Below are 22,355 nucleotides of genomic sequence, written 5' to 3' on the forward strand. Positions count from 1 at the left end.
CGCCATGATAATTGTTTTGTTCCCTTTTTTGAAAGTTATCATTTCCCCAATTTTGACCATTACCTTTCTGGGTAAACCCACTGTGTGTTCTTGTTGTTACCCTACCCAACTTTTCAATATAATTGAGAAACTGCTCTGTGGTGTCACCGCCAGACACCACACTTGCTAGGTGGTAGTTTAAATCGGCCGCGGTCCATGTAGTACATGTCGGACCCGCGTGTCGCCACTGTGATCGCAGACCTAGCGCCACCACCAAGGCAGGTCTCGTGATACGAGAGTGGACTCGACCCCAGTTGTACGAGAACCAAGCTACCGCCCAGTTGTACGCGAACCTAGCTATCGCCCAGTTGTACGAAGCCTTTCTCTCTCATTAGCCGAGAGACAGAATAGCCATCAGAAGTTAATGGCTACGAACTAGCAAGGAGCCATTTGTATCAGTGCCTATAGCTTACGAGTAATCAAGAGAGATGTATTCCAAGGAATTATTAAAAGATAAGTAAAAAGCATCTACATACTTTTCTTCTTATTCATTTATAAGTTCTCATGTTCCAGACTTCACGCCCGTCTGCTTATTGCCGTTCGTGCACTATCGGCCACAGCGTTAGTTTAACATTCCTTTTCAGCAATCAACATCCCGGTGTCGGTCCAGCTACCGACACTACAATTATTGGCGACGAGATAAAGAGTTTGTATTAATTCATTTGCACCATTGGCCGATTTCAAGTGTTCTGATTGCTTACATTTAATTGTGTCATGGCTTCGCCACAATCTCCAGATGTACTGTCCGAATTTTATCGCTTGCAGAATCAGCAGACGCAGGCGTTACTGGATGCCCTTGGACAGCTCGTCCAGGGTCAACGTGCGCTGCACACCGATGCGGCCGCCGCCGCTTCTTCGCTACCGCTGCCACTGAACGCTGTTGCACCTCCCTTTCGACCATACGTGGCAGCCGATGAGACCTGGCAAGAGTGGTCTCGTCAGTTCGCCTTTCACATGGCTGCCTACAGAATTCAAGGTAATGAGCGGCAGCCGTTTTTGCTTTCTTGTGTCGGTGTGTCCACATACCGTGTGATAGTGAAATTGTTTCCCCGACGAGACGTAGCAACTCTGTCCTACGAGGAAATTTTGTCTGCCTTAGATGCCTATTTCAAAGAAACAGTTAATGTGGTTGCAAAACGGTATACGTTCTTTCGTACAAAACGTACGGCCGGTCAAACTAATAGGGAGTGGGTAGCAACATTGCAAGGACTTACTAGGGACTGTGCCTTTGAATGTGACTGTGGTCTTTCTTATTCAGATACAATGGTGCGTGATGCAATTGCACAGAACGTTTCTGATGTTCGCATACGGGAGCAAATTTTGAAACTAGTTAATCCCTCCCTTCAACAAGTGATAGACATATTGGATAGACAGGACACACTGGACTGTGCTCAGGAATCTTTTGAAACTTCGCCAGCCGTGTGTAACATTAACCGGCCCGCTGGACGCGCTGCGCGGCCCGGTAACCGGGCCTCGCGCACGGCGACACAGCGACCGCCGCGTGCTAACCCAGGTGTGCCGCGCCAGCCCGCAACTGCAGTGAAATCATGCCCGCGGTGTGCTACTAGACATTCGCGTGAACATTGCCCGTCACGCCAAGCTATTTGCTTTTTCTGCAATAAGAAAGGACATGTTCAAAGTGTTTGCCAGAAAAAGCTCAGATCAGACAATCACAATCATTCCAGGCCCTTTGCTTCGCGCCGGAATCGAACCAAGGACACTCAGGCTCGTGGACCTTCGCCTATGGACATTCATGTCGTTAATTCCACTTCGTCCAGTGACACTTTCTCTAACAGTGACTGTGATCGTCCCATAAAAACTGTGCGTCGACGTCGCCGGAAATCACGTCAATTAGCAAGTGATTCTGTACCAGTGTCTGTTCCAATTGCACAAAACAGTCGCTCTTGTCGTCAGCAGGACAATAAACTTTTTGTGGACTTAGACTTTGAAGGCAAAGTGATACCATTCCAGCTCGATACCGGAGCTGCAGTTTCATTGCTCAATCACGACACATACAAACAACTGGGCGCACCTCCGTTGCGTGCCGCAAATGTTAAGCTAACTACATATTCCGGACAGAAAATTCCTGTGTTAGGACAGTGCAGCCTTCTTGCAACATTCAAGGGACAAACAAAACTTGTGTCATTTTACGTTCTTCGTTCTTCTTCTGCAGTGAACTTATTTGGTCTAGATTTATTTAAGTTGTTTAACATGTCTATTGTAAATCAGGTCCTATCAGTGAATCAGACTGTGCCTACAGACAGTGTTTCTCGGTTGTGTGACGAATTTGCAGACATTTTTGCACCGGGCTTAGGTTGCGCTAAAAACTATGAAGCACATTTGGAACTGGAAGGAAACGCGCAACCGAAATTTTTCAGAGCGCGCAATGTTCCCCACGCATTGCGTCAGGAGGTCGCAAGAACATTGAACAATGTAGAATCACAAGGTGTGAGTGAATGTGCGCAATGCCTCTTTCATTTCAGCTCCGCTTCATCGCTTACGCCGTGCAGGTGTTCCGTTCGTCTGGACGACGGAATGTGAACGCGCCTTTCGCCAGTTGAAATCGGCGTTGCTTTCTAATACTTGCCTTACGCCTTTCGATCCCCAGAAACCCCTTTTGTTGATGGTCGATGCATCGGATTTCGGGATCGGTGCTGTGCTTGCGCACAACGTTGGCTCCCATGATCGCCCTATTGCCTTTGCGTCCACATTGCTCTCGTCTGCGCAAAGAAATTATTCACAGATAGAGAAAGAAGCTTTGGCTCTCGTGTTTGGTGTTACTCAGTTCCATGATTTCTTGTATGGTCGTCACTTTACCATCATCACAGACCACAAACCTTTGACGTCGCTTTTTCATCCGAACAAGCCTGTACCTCCACGTACTGCGCAGAAATTCATTCGCTGGTCTATTTTCCTCTCGCAGTACCGCTACGATATCTTGTATCGGTCCACTGCTAAGCACGGAAACGCCGATGCGTTGTCCCGTTTGCCTGTTGCTGAGGATAAAGCATTCGATTCATCCGAACTTGCTTGCATGTTCATTGATTCGGAAACCGATGAAGTGGTCGAATCGTTTCCGATTGATTTTCGTCGTGTCGCTACAGCCACAGCTGCTGACCCTGTCCTTGCTACTGTTTTACGTTTTGTTGCTACGCAATGGCCTTTGTCAAAGTCTCGGATCGAGGATCCGTTGGTTCGCCGATTTTTTGCTCACAAGGAGAGACTTTTTGTTCGACGTGGTGTTTTGTTGTTGCGTTCTGATAATGATCAGTCCAGAGTCGTGGTCCCACGTTCGTTACAGTCCTCTGTTTTACGGCTTCTTCATAAAGGACATTGGGGTATAGTGCGAACGAAACAACTTGCTCGTCAGCACTGTACTTGGTTCGGAATCGATGCTGCGATTACGAATATGTGTTCTTCGTGCCCGGCGTGTGCCGAACAACAGTCCGCACCGCCGCGGAAAGTCTTTGCGTGGCCAAAAGCCACTTCCCCTTGGCAACGCTTGCACATTGATTTTGCTGGTCCATTCTGGAATGCTCGATGGTTGGTTCTGGTCGACGCCTTCAGTAATTTTCCTTTTGTTGTTCGGATGTCTTCCACGACGTCCTCCGCCACCATCCAAGCGTTGTCTGCTATCTTTTGCATTGAAGGTCTTCCGCAGACTATTGTTTCCGACAATGGCCCACAATTCATGTCCGCAGAATTTCAGTCATTCTGCCAGGCCAATGGTATTCAACATCTGACATCCGCGCCGTTTTCGCCTCAGTCCAACGGTGCAGCTGAACGTTTGGTCCGGACTTTCAAGTCACAGATGTTGAAATTGAAAGAGTCGCATTCTCGGGAGGACGCATTGTTGCTCTTTTTGTCTTCGTATCGCTCTCAGCCCCGAGATGGTCGCTCGCCGGCTGAGTTGCTCCACGGTCGTCCTCATCGCACCTTGATGTCTTTGCTGCATCCGCCGCATCAGGTTCCTGCGCAGCGGCAGACTCCTGCTTTTGCTCCAGGCGACGTAGTATTTTATCGCAACTATCGAGGTTCACGGCGTTGGCTCGCAGGGCGCATTCTTCGCTGCCTCGGCCGCGCGATGTATTTGGTTTTGGGGGCCTCTGGTGAGGTGCGTCGGCATCTCAATCAGCTGCGCCTCTGTCGTCGCTCGGGTTCTGCCGCTCCCCGTCTGCTTTCAGCGACGGTGCCGTCCGGTCAGCGCCCTGGGGACCCATCTACTGGCTCGCCTCATCCCCAGGTGTTACCGACGATGCCTTCCATTTTGCCCCATGGCGACGCGCCGCCGCCGCAGCAGCAGCAGCAGCAGCAGCCGCCGCCGCCGCCGCCGACCGCATTCGACGCTTCGTTGCAGCCGCCAAGCGCCTCCCAGGGTCACGCGCCGCCGATCGCTTCCCGTGACCAGCTGTCCTCCGCCATGGAACGCCCGCCCGCTCCGGACCACATGACGTCATCGCGCGTCGGCTACCCCGACGCCATGGACGTCGACCCTTCAGTACCTCCTGTCTCTTTACGGGCGCATACACCGCATGTTGACGTGCACCCTGGACTCGTTTTGCAGGCGTTTCCTAGCTCCCCTCGGACCGGATGGCCGGGTGCGGGTGGCACAGCCTCGCCTGTTGTTAGGCTCCCCACCTCATCGCATACGTCAACATGTGGTCCTCCCCACGGCGGGCGGAAGCCTTATTACACGACCGTTCGCCGATTTGCGGGGGAGGAATGTGGTGTCACCGCCAGACACCACACTTGCTAGGTGGTAGTTTAAATCGGCCGCGGTCCATGTAGTACATGTCGGACCCGCGTGTCGCCACTGTGATCGCAGACCTAGCGCCACCACCAAGGCAGGTCTCGTGATACGAGAGTGGACTCGACCCCAGTTGTACGAGAACCAAGCTACCGCCCAGTTGTACGCGAACCTAGCTATCGCCCAGTTGTACGAAGCCTTTCTCTCTCATTAGCCGAGAGACAGAATAGCCATCAGAAGTTAATGGCTACGAACTAGCAAGGAGCCATTTGTATCAGTGCCTATAGCTTACGAGTAATCAAGAGAGATGTATTCCAAGGAATTATTAAAAGATAAGTAAAAAGCATCTACATACTTTTCTTCTTATTCATTTATAAGTTCTCATGTTCCAGACTTCACGCCCGTCTGCTTATTGCCGTTCGTGCACTATCGGCCACAGCGTTAGTTTAACATTCCTTTTCAGCAATCAACATCCCGGTGTCGGTCCAGCTACCGACACTACATGCTCTACGTTACTATCAGGACAATGAACTAAACTCAACTGCATTGCTGATGGCTCTCTTTAAGGTATCAATTTTGATCAAGTCATCCAAAGGTTTTGTTAAATGAACAGGTTTTTGAAGTTCACTTTTGCAAAATTGTTTCATGTTCCCATCTGATTCTCTATAGTTTTGCCCATTCAAAAATTCACTTTTGATTCTAGTTTGTTTAAGATCATCCCAAAATTATTTCAGAAATTTTGATTCAAATTCTGAAAAGGTCATCCCCAAAGTTACAATCTGGTTTGCCCAAGTCAAAGGTTCCCCTTCCAAGAATTTTTTCACAAATTTAATTTTTATTTCATCTGGTGAGTGAGGTAAAAAACAATCCTTACAATACTGCATAAAATCAACAGGATGTAAGGGTCCATCTACCGAAAAGTGCTTCACTGGAATACTAGATACAAGATTACATGTGTTGACATTGTAACTTTTGCTTTGAAATTCAATGTCAAAACTTTCAATTTTTTCGCTAAGTTCTTTGACAGATTTTTTGTTTTCTAAATCATTGCATTCTACTTTTTCTTCTAGAGTAACCAAACGATTGTCAGTTTTTTGTTCTACATGTTTTACTAAAACTTTTGTATTCTCATCCAAATTTTTAATTTCCCCTTTTATCTCATTAAAATCAATTAAATTTCTTTCCCTAACTACCAGTAATTCATTTTTTACAGTTTTAATTTCACTGCTCAATTTAACATCAATTTCATTTACTTTTGCTTCCACAGATTCAATTTTTTCCTCAACACTGCCAACTCTGTTCGAAAGCTCACCCACTTGGGTATTGACTGGTTGGACTTGCAACAAAATGTTATCAATTTTTTCATACCAGTATGTCTTATTGTCGTCAACTGATTGTTTAATTTCTTTCGTGAAATTTACAAGAAAACTTTTTAAATCAAATTGATCGGTTCTTTCTGTTTCATTTGACCTGTCCTGATGTTCGAAGTCTATTAAATTACTACTTTCTACTTTAGGCACAATACTCTCGAAAATCTCATAAGTCATTGTGAAGAACAAAAATGTATACACAACAATACAAAACAAGATAAAAATATTGTTTTAACAAAATACGAGGGTTTCGTGACTTATCTGGAACACTCTTCTACTGTTGCAAAACCACGTTTTCCATCCATGTGATTGTTGACCAAAATTCTTGAAGTATTTTCTTCTGTCGAAAATCATATTTTTTGCCGAAACATTTCTTCTCCAAAACTTTTACTTCCCGATGAACACAAACACTGTAACACACATTCTGAAGAAACTGGTATTAACACACAAAAATTTTCTTCCTCGTAGCACTGTTGAAGATCTCGTGAACACAATATCCCGGACGAACCCGCAGTTGAAATACGGCATCCCGGCTAACATACAAGTTAAAAATATGGTCACAAATTTTTATTTACTTAAATTTGCCATATTTCGTGACAGTACCTTTTCCGTTAGACGTTTGCAAGGCGATATTAGTCTTGGCTTCAGTTGTCTAAGTATGATTCCACAATGCATCTTTGTTGGCTGCAGAAAAGACGTGGTTCAACGTGTTTCTCTCATTTTGGTGATTCAAATACAGTTTCTTCAAATGTAGTTTCTTCTTTTTGGTTAATACAAAAATAATAGTAACATAATTCAAAGTTATTTATGACTGCGACCTTCACATTGTTCTTCCATCAACACACACCAAGAGTTAGCTGCCGACTGACTATAGTCAAAGACGACTCCAACGTCAAAGATATTTTACACAATTCACAAGTTTCCACTTGTAATCAGTCTCTTTGCTATTCTTCGATACATTTTCTAATAGTAATCAATATGCTTTTACTCTCAAAAACAGAAGTAAATTGACATATAATAAGACAAATTATAATAAATTCTGACAAAAATATAAGAAAACATTTACAATTCGGTATCGACAAATACGGTAAAAAAATATCTCCCAGATCCATTACAACCCGTAGCAGAAATCTGAGCAGCTTTAGGCACCACAGAGACACAAAGAATTGTTACAAATCTATTACTTCCAAGACAGTGCCTAGCCAGACACCCAGTAGCTTGTTGTATTCCACGGCCCCAAACCAACGCCATTTGCGACTAGCGTGATGTCAAGCTAGAGATCGTTGGGGGCAGTGTGAAGGTTTGGGAATCTGTTGTGTTTTCTCATGAAAGCTGGTTCTGCATCGGTGCCACTGACGCCGTATACTAGTTAGAAGTAGGTCAGTTGAGGGCCCGCAACCAACTTGACAGCTATATCCTTCTTTATAGAAGCTTCGAATTCACAAAATGAACTGGTACAAAATATAATACACGCAGACTGGTGAAAAGCAGCCTAACGGTGCCACAGCCTGGAATGTCGACTCGAGAACAAGTTTCCAGATAATCGTAGCTCAAAACTGCACAGCTCCGGAGATACGGTCATAAAACGACAGCAAACCAGCAAGTTTCTCACGTAAGCGAACGTGTTTCAGGCCGCGACAATCATTCGCAATACGCCAGGAATTTTCGAGATAGTTCACCAACCATCTCTTTTTAGCAACATCGGAGGCAGCTACTTCGAGCACATGCTGTGAAATTATTTGAGAAGAAAGGAGCCTTAAAATTTGGTGTCTATGTTATACTTCACCATTACTTTAGGTCATTCTTATTGATCCACTTTGCAATATAGAACATAAGTCGTTGTATTAGCAAAAATTAAAATATGTGGCATTTAAATATCATTAGCAACATGTCGATTATCTTACAAAAAATGGTTCAAATGGCTCTGAGCACTATGGGACTTAACATCTCAGGTCATCAGGCCCCTAACCTAACTAACCTAAGGACATCACACACATCCATGCCCCAGGCAGGATTCGAACCTGCGGCCGTAGCGGTCTCGCAGTTCCAGACTGAAGCGTCTAGAACCACTCGGCCACCAGCGGCCGGCGATTATCTTACAGAAATGACGTTTTTATACTATAGTTGCCTATTATTTTAATAAGTTGCGACGTTACTGCACATAAGTGCGATTGATTTAATAGTCAAGCTTTGCACAGAAAGCACCACTGAAAATTTGCGCCTAACGTAACGATCCAAGGACAGGTATTTAAAGTTTGTCTAGCTTTGACTAATCAACTGAAACTATTATCTTTAACTAATAATAGGTGCTAGGTTGGCACACTTAATTTAAAAGCACTCACTTCCACGCACTCGTCGCTGAATACGTGTCTACAGCTGTACAACGCTGCATCTCTGTCCAGTGGGAATATTTTACTCCGTTCGACGACCCTTACTCTGCTCACTCCGTATTGTCAGGTTGTTTTCTCCACCCTGTAGAGAATGATGAATGCAGGTCTTTACATCGAAATGATTAAAATTTAGGAGCGATGGTGGATGTATATAAACTGTAAAGCAAGTTTCTAGCGGCTGTTACAGTGGAGTACCTTTGATGTAGTTTACCTTGTTCTGACTACCAACTCACAACAAAAAATACTACGTCTACGCCACGGAGAGCAATGACACCGCGTCGTGTTGGCGACTAAAGTACTGTCCGCAAGCATGTGATTCGGCGTGTCGACACTCTGCCGACCCTGCGGGGCGTTATATGACTTCTGTGATGTTTCTATAGAAGATGTGGAACGAGCACGCCGGGACAAGTCGTAAACCAGGCAATTGTCCAAGAAATGTGGGGAACGCACTGAAAGGCTGACACCTCATACTCATAACAGTGATGGACCGGATAAACACCTGGCGAGATGGTCTGCCCACTCCTGTATATCACTGCCGATTCCAGCTGTTGCCCGAGAGCAACAGCTATACCTGTAGGACCCACAATAATCACCCATTTTTTAAATTTTGCAGCATATTTTCAAAACCAAATGTAACATCGCTAAAGAAAAAATTTAAATAAATAGAAATGCCACTTACAGCATCAAGTATCTATTTCCACTAATAAGTAATGACTTTTCATACCTTCTGAGTTGGAGGTGTCGTTTCTAATAAAGCACATGAGCGATGTAAAGTGGTTACTTGTATCTTACATGAACAATATCATTTGTGTTGAACTTGTAAGAGGTCCGAGCAGATGTAATTTCGATGTATTGCTCATGTGCTGCCTGCGATATGCAAGGTATAAGAGAATCGCTGACCAGAGAGCAGTGTTGACTGTACAAACTGTGTAGCAGTAGCAGTAAGTTGTTGCCAGTGTGTGTGTCTGCTCTGGTCTGGTCTGGTGTATCATGTTGGGTGGGCCGGTCGCGGTGCAGCGATGCCGGAGCCTGAGTATTATTGTATAAGGTAAAAAAAGCAGCCTCGCGCATATCTAGTAATATTATGTAAACTCCCATGTATATCTTTTAAAAATGTCCCAATAATAACAAGCATTCATTTCAATTTAAAGAATTTAATATTTTTTCAATGCATGATCATTCCGATTGTTGCAAAAGAAAAATCATTTGCTTCCTTTCATAAATAACAAATGCATAGGCCAGCATTGCACACAGCTGTGCCGGAAAAGAGCTATAAGAGCAGTTAGTTGCCGACTTTATCGAGGTGAGAATTTTTGCTTTTTATTCAGAATGATCTTACAGGGCCATGACGCAGCACTGTTGTCGTCCAAATTTTACCAGGTTACTGAATTTATTTTTTATTACAAGGTTTAGGAATTTTTCTGTTTCGAGTTTATATTAAATGAGAAAAGAATTTTGTGGGTACATTAAATGGGAACCAGTTTTATTCTGAGGTTACACTAAAATTAGAATCATTAACCAAATAATATTTAATTATATATATATATATATATATATATATATATATATATTTGTTGGGATGTTACACTTGGCGACAACCCGCCAGGATCGATCGTATTCTTTGTGAATCTCTGAGAAGTAGTCATATATCTGCTCTTATTTACTTAAATGTAGTTTGCATCTGGGGCAACGCATTTACAAATTTGTCTCTCTTTCTTTCACAGATCATCGGCAATTTATTGCTCTTTGTTGTAATTGTGTTTGTTCCATTTTTGCTTCATCTTTGTTTCATTTCTGTGCTTAATTTTGATTTGTGAAAAATGCCGCGAAAAACTGTTAACAGTACATCGCGATGTGCAGTGAGTGAAATAGCCAACTCGAATAGCTTGACCGATAATATTTGCGACACTCAGTGTAATAATGATAATCCTCTATTTACAGACAATCAGTGCGAACCGACCACTAATATTGATTTTGATCCTAATGATGAGCAAACAAATCCAATTATGTCTAGAGTAAATGTAACAATTGATGACGCGGCACGTTCCGTTACAGTGAACGCTGCTCAGTTTGTCACACCCGGTTTGCAAAATTTGAATTGTGAGCAAATAATTGTTTCTAACGAAGGTGAACAATGTACTCAAAGTACGTCAGATTTGTTTGATTCCGATGTAGTGGCCAACAGTGCACATCCGATTGGCAAACCTTTTTGTAAATCACAGAATGACCAAATGATTACACAAAACGTGGCACATACAGATACACCATTACACGGCACAGAAAATACAGCAGCAAATTTTGGGATGGATCAAGTTATGGCATTATTACTACAACTCAATGAAAAATACGACAACCAGAACAAACAACTTAAAGAAAATATCAAAGAACAACTTAACGAATCGAACAGACAACTTAATGAAAAACAAGACAACAATTTTAAACAGCTTAGTGAACAGATTACAGCCGTTGCCGTGCAATGTCATGATACTAAAGAACAATTACGTGAAAACATTAAGGCTTGTGTTAGGAACAGTATTGAAGAAATTAGATCTGTGGCACAAGAATTAAATAATACACATGCATCCACAACTAAATTACTTAGAGATGAAATTAGTGCAGTCGCTAAACAATGCTCTGAAAACGCAACACAATTACGCGACGGGTTTAAATTAATGTCAGCAGAACTTTCACGCACGCTGGATGCGAAAGTAGACGCGAAATTTGACCAACACAACAGCCAAATTGACGAACGTTTTAATCAACACCTACAAAACAGTGAAACGCGTTACCGTAAATTTATACAGGAACAGAATAAAGTAAAGCGACAAGTCAAGGAAACAATTACTGCACAGAGACAGGAAGATAAGCGTAAATTGTTTACGAAAGCAAAAACATACGTAGACAACAATATTGCTACAGTATCAGACGAAATTAATGCTATCAAACAGTTGAACACCGAATTACATGATGAAATCTCTGACCTTATAACAAAAACAGTCACACACACTGGCAACAACGTACTGCTACTACTACACAGTTCGTACAGTCAACACTGCTCTTTGGTCAGCGATTCTCTTATACCTTGCATATCGCAGGCAGCGCATGAGCAATACATCGAAATTACATCTGCTCGGACCTCTTACAAACTACAGCTGATGTATCGAAACATTACGATCCTTGACCAAAGGAGATTACATGAAGCCTTGTGCCGTCGTAAGGCCAGTATGTAAAATGGGCCAAAAACGAGTGGCGAATCATTCTATCGCCAATATGGGCGGCAAATGAAACTTACTGTCACAAGTGTCTTCGATAAAGGACAAATTGTTGTTTTAAGAAACGCATGTTGATTTTCCTGTATTGCATTTTACGCATTTATTCCGAAAATTCAATACAGCAAAGTTCACATGCATTTCTTGAAATATATTCGTGGTGTAGATTGTTCCAAAAATTATTTGACCCATTGTTTTGGCCTATCACAACTAGCATCTTTGAAATGCAGAAACTAATTAGCTGTTCGCGTATAATCGTCGTAAGCATCCATAGAATTTGGGTACAGAACGATGAAACGAGAAATACGAGGTCATGTGGATAAGTAATGCCTCTGAATTCTTTCATGTGGAAACTTTTAAAACTTTAATAAACGTTATTAACATTCTACATCTTTATTATTTATGTCTAATTTATTCCTCAACGCAGTTACCATGGGGGCGAATACATTTCTTCCAACGAGAGACCAGTTCGTTGACACTATCACTGTAGAATGTTTCACCTCACCTCTGCTTGCACTGCTTTCTCACTGTCAAGGTGAAGTCTACGAAGATGTTCTTTAACTTTCGGAAACAGATTAAAACCGGATGAGGTTCAAGTCGGGACTGTGTATAAAGCATGATCGATGACGGTGAATCCAAGGCGTTGGATTCCTGCAGATATCGTAGTCTCTGTGTATGGCCTGGCATTGGCGTGCTGAAGGAATTGGTGCTCCATGGTTGAACGAACTCTTGGAATTCGAAACCCGGCTACAGTCTGCTGTTTCGCACACACGCGACGTAGTTACGTTACACACAACCACAATTCGTTGCTCTTCAGTGCTAGAGGGCTGCAAATATGTAGACATAAAGAATAAAAAGTAGAACGTTAATAACGTTTGATTTACTTTAAAGTTTTAAGAGTTTTTACTTTAAAAATTTGGAGGCGTTAGCATACAACACGCCTTCGTAGGTGGCAAGGTGTTAAGTGACCACGTCTCATCACAGAACGTGAAAATCAGAGGCTTTCCTGCTCTGTAAACTACCATAATCGGAATATCTGACGATAGAGTACGGCACTGGTGAATGCCCAAGTGTTTCAAGGCACACTGCTCGACATTGAACATAGCTCTCCGGAACAGGTGAGCCGTATGTGTTCCCATGTTGACCCAACGACATCTTCAGTTACTACTGCATTGGGCATGGGGTCATCTAGATTCGACCGTGGACCAATGGAAACATGCTGCCTTGTCGCATGAATCAGGTTTGTTGTTAACAAGGTCGATGGAAGCGTCTGAATACGCCGTCATCAAGGCGAAAGATTGCTCCAAACATTCAGCGCACCATGGACGCAGGCCACTGGGGGCAAGGTGAAATATTGCTCCAAATATGCACGGACCCATGGTCGCAGGCCAGTGGGGACAGTATATGTAATGTGAGACATTCACGTGGGATTCTGTAGGACCTGTTGTAGGAATTCGAAGGCTCCATGAGAAGTGTGGACTACGTGAAAGTTATTGCGGAACACTGGCATCCCATCATGCATGATACCTTCCGCAGCCCCAATAGCATCATCCAGGGGGATAACGACTCCATCATCAGGTCACAGTCCTGCTATAGAAGTTTCAGGGGCATGACAGTGTACTCACGTTAATGTGTTGGCCACCAAATTCGCGTGATCTGATTGTGAAGAACTACAGGTGGGACGCATTCGGGTGCCAGATCTGTGTCCACAAACCACCGGCCAATAGTTTACGGGAATTGCGAGGTATCTGGTGCGATATACTTCAGGAATCATACGGAAGACTTGTTGAATCCATGACAGCAGAATCGCTGTTGTAGTGCGTTCCAAAAGTGGACAAAAACTCTATTAAGCAGGAGGTCATAATATTTTGGCTATCAAAGTGTATAAGGTGCACGTATCAATCCCAAAGAAGGGGTGATCTCTTACTAGTGACACAGCGCCGCAAATTGGCAGTTGCAGCAGTAAAATTCACAATTAGTTCAACGAGAAACGGTAATTAATACCATTTGACCTAAAGACATACATATGTGATAGAATAACGGAGAATTACAGTTCAACGTCTCATCGACGATGAGGTCATTGGTGACGGAAGGGAAATATGTCATGGCCTTCCAACAGAACAATCCTAGGATTTGCCTTAAGCAGTTCTGGGAAATCACGGGAAACCCAAATCTGAATGGTCGGGAAGGGATTATAAGCACTATCCTCCAGAATACGAGTTCAGTATTCTATCGCCACGCCACGTCGTTCGGTAATACGCTTAATAAAATAAACGTACGAAAGTACAGAACAGTATGCAGAGATATTTCGAGGGCTTTTAGCTTATTAAGGCCTGATCAGTCGCGAAATTTAAATCAGAGTGAAAATCCGATGAAGCTTTGCACAGATGCGTTGGGCAGAGGAATCAGTGAGAATGTAAACATCTCCAGAAAAGAGGGTCATCCGCCAAGTATCAGTGTCTGCTGAGAGATTTCGTGCGATTTCAAGCAGCCCACATAACATAATTGTAATATATTTCCTTCTTCATAACAGTTATTCTCCGCCGCACACTGAAGACGCAAGGAAGACTCTCCTGCAGCGTTTTCAGAGGGAAGTGTTTGCTCATCTACCATACAGCCCTCTGATTTTCATCTCTGTTCATATCTACCGCTGGTTGTGAAGGCCACATTTGACACAGAGTACGAACTGCAGACCAGCGCAGAGAATTGGCGAAAGAACAGGGTGCTGCCTTCTGTCATCTGGGCATTGGAAAGTTGGCACAACGTGACGATAAATGTCTAAGTCGGAGCGGCGACTATGTAGAGAAGTAGCTGGAATGTACCGCTAACTGTTACGAATGAAACATTTTTATTTTCAATGTGGTTTTCATTTAGTGACCAATCGGACCATCATAAACAAATAGCCCTCGTACAAGGACCGATCAAAAAGTATCCATTTGAGGATGTTGCTGCAACGTATATGCAACCCAGCACGATTGCGATGCGGGTATATAAGCACTGACTTGCAAGCGATGTGTTAATGTGCCCCTCAAATTGAATGATTCTGATCGCCTTTCCGTATAATCAGTTTAAAGGATGAACAGGACCAAGCTGTAAAAAAGTTCTATACTTGAGAAGACTAGTGGTTTCTGTCAATAATGGGGTTTTTCATGACAGAAGTCAAACAGTCTGTACTTTGACTTATATATTCAGAGAAATTCTGCTTGTTCTATTAGTCCACGTGACACAGAAAGCAGTAGATGTCATGTCAGGTCCCAAGTTCTTGCCCTGTTCATTGACTTCAAACGACGCTCGAAACAATTCCGCACTGCAGCCTAATGAACAAAATACGAATGTACGGAATATGAGAGCAGCTGTGTCACGGGACTTAAGAATTTCTAACACAGAGGTTATAGCACGACACTGTCAACGATGAGATATCCTCAGATATAAAAGTAACTTCGGTGGTACCCCAACGGAGTCTTATAGGTCCATTATAATATACATAAATGACATAGACGATAATGTCGGAATTTCCATGAGACTTTTTACGACAGATGCTGTTATATACAGATAAGTTGATACTTCAGGAGATTGTAGCGAGTTCCAGGAGGACCCGCAGAGGACTGGCGCTTGGTTCAAATGGCTCTAAGCACAATGGGACTTAACATCTGAGGTCATCAGTGCCCTAGACTTATAATTACTTAAACATAACAACATCACACACATCCATGCCAGAGGGAGGATTCGAAGCTGCGACCGTAGCAGCAGCGCTCTTCCGGACTGAAGCGCCTAGAACCGCTCGGCCACAGCAGCCGGCAACTGGCGCTTGGTGCGGGGACGTACAATAGACCACCAGCATGAACAAATGTAATGTACTGCGAATAAAGAGAGAAAAACCCGTTAACGTATGGCTATATCTTTTCTGAAAAATCGCTAGTAGTAGTTACTTCCATAAAATATATGGGAGTATGCGTACGTAGTGACAAAGTGGAACGATTACGTAAGACTGATCAAAGATAAGAGAGATGATAGACTGAGATTCACTGGAAGACTGCTCAGGGAATATAGTCCAACCATAAAGGTGGTATTTTACAAACCACTCGTTCGACCAATACTTGAATACTGCTTGTCAGTCTGGAAAGCATATCAGAAACTATTGACAGAGGAAATTGAGAATATCCCAACAAGAGCAGCGCGTTTCGGTGTAATTCACGGATATACTCAGCCAACTCCAGTGACAGACACTGCATCACAAGGTGTTCTACTGTTGAAATTCCAAGTGAGTACGTCACTAGAACAGTCACCCATTATATTACTCCTTTCTATGTACACCTCGTGGACAGATCATGAAGTTAAAATTAGAGAAAATCGAACTCACGCGGAGGCTTAGCAGTAACCGTTCTTCCTGCAAACGGGTGTCAAGTGGAACTGGAAGAGGCGGAAGTACCAGTGTCCAGCATCCTTAGTAACTGCGTGACATCTCCGACGTACAGACACTTGAAAAGACATGAAACCGGCCTCTAACAAACCAACAGTGTTTGTCAGTATGGTTGTAAATAAAATATAAGATGCCTTTGACTGCATTTGAAGTTATAAACGTCTACATAGTAAACTAAGACCCTCCACATTTGCAACAATCCACCACTGTGAATTCATTTCTGTTTCATCCATCATTTTGATAATGATAGCTGAAAGCAGAGAATAAGACGGTAGGAGGAAATGACCGACAACTTCAAATGATAGAGCGTACTGACACTTCAGGAACTGATCGTGTGGTGTCGTGTCCACTCGTCGCTTATAGGGTGCCTGAAGGATGCTGCGTTCTCGGAATGCTATACAACAATTCAAGCAAATTAAATTAATAGTTTTTTATTAGAAATAAGGACAATGAAATACTTAACTTGGAATTTACAATGGTGTCGCAAGCGATGGGCGACAAGTAATATAAATCCGAGTTCTTTGATATTACAGTGTTCATGCAAGTTTGACACACAGTTTACGGATCACTAATAACTGCTGTCGTAGTGTTCTCTGCTAGGCCTGGCCGTATACTGTCCTAATGCTCTGTAAATACTGAGCCGATGCTGAGCGGCCGAGGCTGGTAGGAACGACGCTTATGTTCTCCTGTTGTAGAGCCCTGTCCTGTCGTGGTGCGGTCCTAATTAGCACACCATTGGCCGACGTCATTTCACCGCCTTCTCTTCTCTTGCGTTATTCATCTTCGTTGTGGTTTTTGTGGTTACTCCACAACAGATCGGGAATCAGTAACTCATTGAAGCGTGGCCCCACAAAAAGAGTGACGACACTGTTTGTGTTAGTTCTACTGCAGCGTCATATTTGTTCATCTGTCGACGAACGAACTGCAGTATTCATAGCACAAATGATTATAGTGCTCCGGATTTGTACTTGGTACCTTTATTGGAAATTAAAAGACATGGTCAAAATTCTGGTCGGAGGGGCAGGACACAGTAGTCTTGTGTATGTGAGGTGTGCTTGCTTTCGTTGTGTCTGTCTGCAACTCTATGTCACGTCTTTAGAGTGAGTAGCAATCTATTCTTTTTATAAAACTATTCACATCGTGTCGTATATCATAATAAATTAAAAATAGACTTCGATTTGTTTCTATCTAATGTTCCGTTAGTTACAAAGATTTTATGTGACCATGCTTAAAATTAGAGAGAGGCAACAAATTGTTAAAACATAAGCCTAAAAGTTACTTATATACAAGTCAAACAGCTGAATCAGGAACACGCTACTTTTTTATTCATAAATTAACTTTAAATAACTGCATGACCTGCTGTCAGAGATTTATGCAGATTTCTTGCCTTTACATAAATAATTCCAATACTATTACCACCCATTACAGTCTTCGTGTTTGTTGACAAACAAATAAAATTTTTGACTTTGTTACACCAAAATTTTTTCATACTGATTTTGTTTAATGCTAACATTTCAGTCAATTTCTGGGAGTTCACTGCATCTCGGAGAATCAGTCACTCCGATCTTATATTAGGTGCACAGGATAAAACCAGCTCACCAAACTTATTCATTCAGCTGACGTCACTTCTCTCCATACAAGTTTTGTAGTACGGTAATAGGTAATTCCATTCGGCAGACATTCATCCTCGTCCTCAAGTGTTTCACGTGGACCAAATTACGGAAAACAGATAATAGAAATTAAGACCCTCGAGTGGTAAACAACTGATTAAAAATTGATCACATTGATCACATTCTTCTACATGTCTGGTGTAAAGAATCGAGAGGGACGAAAACTGAGCCAGTAAACTGATCTGACTTCACACCTAGTCACCAAAGGTGTAGATTTTGTTCGCAGTCATATCTGATGTAAGGAACACCTTGATCTGGGCAGCTATCCAGTATTGTAAATAAAGGAAATCAACATACCAAAAGCAGATTCTACGTAGAATTATACATTTCTGCCAAATTTTGCCTCTCTTTATTTCCTGCAGCTCATAATGACAATGAAAACATGCAATACCATCAGAAACATTTATTTCATCTTTTTGAAAACTTGTTAAGTGTTATCTTTTACTATATACAACACCACAGTGGTATTAAGTTTATTTTATAAACCACTATTATTAATTTTAGGTGATTATGTAAGGAAACTTATATGACGTTGGAGTGCTGAGCATGAACATCATGAAGGAGCACTTCCTAGTAGTATGGCAAAGGGGATTCTGACATAAATTTGATATCAAATTGACAAGGTACTTAAATACATTGAACATTTAAACCAGCCCTTCATATCCCCTTAACCTATTGTTCTCCTATGTACTTTTTCATGTAACACCCTCCCCACCTCACAAAAGAGGTCCAAGGCATGCAACAATGCAAGCTACTTCTTATATCTGAATGTCAAGACCTTTTGCGGGCAAATGATGCAAAAATCGCTGCTGATTTGTGAGTTTCCACGGCTGTCCAGTGATGAATGCATCACGTTAGGTGAAAATTTCTATAGTGGGGATGTGGCAGCTAACTCTGACGTAGGGTATGTGGTGGATGCAGAACCCACATATCCTACTAGTTTATAGAATGTGCACATCGATTTTCACTTTGTCAGAAGCAACTATTTCCACGAGGAAGCTCTATCTTAAAACTGATGACAACGCTGGAGACTAAGTGGAGATACATTATTCATTAACATAATCTACAGCAGTGTCTAAGATTGGGTATGATGATGGTTAGAATCACCTGGACAGTCTCTGTCAAGCAATCCCATTGGTTGAAGGAGTACATTGATTTCCACTATGCATGACTTTGAAAAATATTTTTTAAATTAATGAACAATTCAGTTTTCAGCAAAACAATAGAGAATTTGAAAGATCACCACGATATTTTGATTAGAACAGCATGGGATATGCGTTATGGCATAAGAAAATGTATCATCAGACCAAATTTAAAATAGGTCACAATATTTTGTAACAACTAGGTTTCTGTGGAGATGTTGAAGGTTGCAGAAGAGTTCATGTAACACTTTTAAGTGCGATGTGCATACCAGACCTATCCAAATTTCATGTGTACTACTTTAACTGTGAGTTTGTGTAATATCATTTCGCTGATCCTAAGTTATTTTCTATGCATACCGATAGTTTCATCTCTTGGCTGAAGAACTTCGATCCATATGAAGTAATGAGATATCTGAGTGAAGAATTCGACAAGTCTGCATACACGCCCAATAATCCTTATGATATTGTTCCACAGAACAGGAAAATTCCCAGTCTAATGACAGATGAGGCGAATGGGTCACCAACTGTGAAATTTGTAGGTCTGTGAGCAAAAATGTACGAATATCACACAATGGAAAGTGCTCCTAAGGGTGTGTGTCATGCACCACTGAGAGCTCTCTTGATTGAAGACTAGTTGCAATGCTTGTACTGTGATGTTCGCACTGGTTTGTTACAGTCATAGCATATGGTGTGGCAAACTAGTATTCAATTGAGGGGACATGAAGTGTACACTTGCTGCAACCTAAAGTCGGCATGCCGCCTCATGATAATAACGTAGTCATTTGTGATGATGGGATTGAAACTCTCCTGTACTCACATCATTCCCTTCTTGAGAGAAAGGGGTAGTAGGACTCTGATTGAATGAGAGGAAAAGAATGAGGTTAGGTGTAAATGTTGCATAATAGTATGACATGTATGACATTTTTATTATTGTGTAACTACTTGTGTGTGTGTGTGTGTGTGTGTGTGTGTGTGTGTGTGTGTGTGTGTGTGTGGTATGTGTACTGTCTACACTTGTAGACATGAAAATAGTAAAAAGAAATATCTGTGAATCATGTGCATCAACAAAAATTGCACTGGTATAATATCTGCACACCATGTGCATCAACAAAAATTATACCTCATATAAATAGATTAGTTTTTTAAGTTTCATCTGCTGCTAGCTGTCCAGGTCTGATTAGGAAGTCTAATTAGTGTTTAAGTGTAGATGTGTATTTAGTTCCCAGCCCATCGAAATTATTATTGTTCAACCTGTGCTACCATGTGAGTGATCAAATCAACTATTCAGATAAATCAGCTGTCAACCAGTGCTACAGTGCATGTATGAGTGATGAAACCAATCGTTCAGATAAAAAAAATTTCATAAAGTACTACTGTTTAGTGGACTGTTAATGTGTATAATTTTTAGTGTAAGAAAACAAAATTATCTGTAGACTGAAAAATTTCTTAAATTTATTTCTTAGGAACCAAGTTGTGTAACTATATCTAGATACCACATCTGTGGTTCTCCTCAAGCACAGAAGATATAATTTTAGACATGTTTGTATCATGTCTCGGGAAGCTGACATAGTCACATGCCTTCTGCTCCCATAACGCAATTTGTCCTGTATTAAAGGTGTAAACCCATGCAACCATTACATATACTTTGTTATCCTCCATCTTAAACTTCACCGTTTAATGGTTGCATAGGATTACATCTATCACGCAGGATGAATTGTGTTATGGGAGCAGGAGGCATGTGACCACATCTGCCTCCGAAGATGTATTGTCAATATGTCTAATATTATATCTCCTGTGTTTGAGGAAAACCACAGACATGATATCTGGGTAAAGTTACGCACTAACAAAGTGTGAAAGAAAGATACACACATTGTGAAGTATAAATTCATTTACTTTTATCACACTTAAAAGTAATTTTAAATTTTCGTAAGTGGTCGCACCACTAATTCCACACATCTTCTTCTTCTTGAGTTGATGGAGAGCAGGACACGTGTAGAACTCCAGTTCTTGAGTAGCAGAAAACTTCAAGATCAGGTGCACTCATATGACCTCCTCTTCACCTTTGACATAGATGATGCAACACATGTGGTCGAATAATCAATGCGACTACAGCTTATCTTTAAAAGGTATACCAGGATCATCCCAGTGAATTCCATAGACGAAATGTATTAACCACTTTGCACTCCTCTGTATTTTAGCACACTTAACATGATTGAAAGTCCTTGGTAATGCAATGCTTTCTGAGGATGTTTCTATTAGATTGGCACCCTCCGTGTATACTTTGAATGCAACTTCTTTAAATATGAACTGTTTATGTTCATCATCATAGAAACTCTGAGTGTCTGCTATGAAGTTTACACCTTGATATGCGATTGTGAAATGATGTGGGTACGTCTCAGCACTCGGTCATTTATTCAGCTCTTTCCACAATACCGTGAGTGGGCAATAGTTAATCACATGATCACGTAGATCTAGAGTATACACTGCAATGTGGTCTGGGAAATTTTCTGAAGATTCAAATTATATTTCTACATCTATAGGTCCATATTCTATTATCCCATTCTGTTTTCAATAGTGTATTATGACGATATGCGCCAGCTTCTTGCATTACTGCGGGCTTAGTAGACATCCTTCCTCTTCTTGGGGTATTAGGCACAGAAACTTGCAAGTATGCCATGTGCTAGGCTGTATACATTTTCAGTTACTGCAGGTGTAAATTATCGTACTGAAAGGTGTCAGGATAATTTTTACCACCTAACATAATCTTTATGTCAATAAATCGATTCCACTCATCAAGCCGATGAATTTGATACCCTGCAAGTCATCCTTTGCTTAGAATCGTGTTATTTGCATAGTATGGAACATGTATGGCTCATATGAACTCGATACTAACAAAATACACCTAATTTTCTTGTTGATAGGTAAGTAGCATATTCTGTAGCAGTGGAGTGAAGTGTAAGTGAGACTTCCCAGCTAACCCAGGCTCAGCAACACGGAATTCAGCTTAGGAAAGCCATAAATCAGCGAACCCTTGCCACAGGAAATCAAAATGCAACACACTGACCACAACTAGAATTTTTGACAGAGACAACCGCAAAATAATGAATCACCATTGTGAGAGTCATCTGAAGCACACCTGCACTCACGTAAACATTTTAATGCAGTAGGAGATCCATTTGGGTGGTCTCAAAGGAGAACACAGCCCTTACATTTACGTGAAAACTTAATTACGTAGGAAGTGTGCCATCAGTTGACATAAACAAAATTCACGTGACACTAACATGTATTGGGCGTAAGACCCATACCTA

This window comes from Schistocerca piceifrons, chromosome 7 (genome assembly GCF_021461385.2).
Source record: "Schistocerca piceifrons isolate TAMUIC-IGC-003096 chromosome 7, iqSchPice1.1, whole genome shotgun sequence".
In the NCBI taxonomy this organism is placed as follows: domain Eukaryota; kingdom Metazoa; phylum Arthropoda; class Insecta; order Orthoptera; family Acrididae; genus Schistocerca; species Schistocerca piceifrons.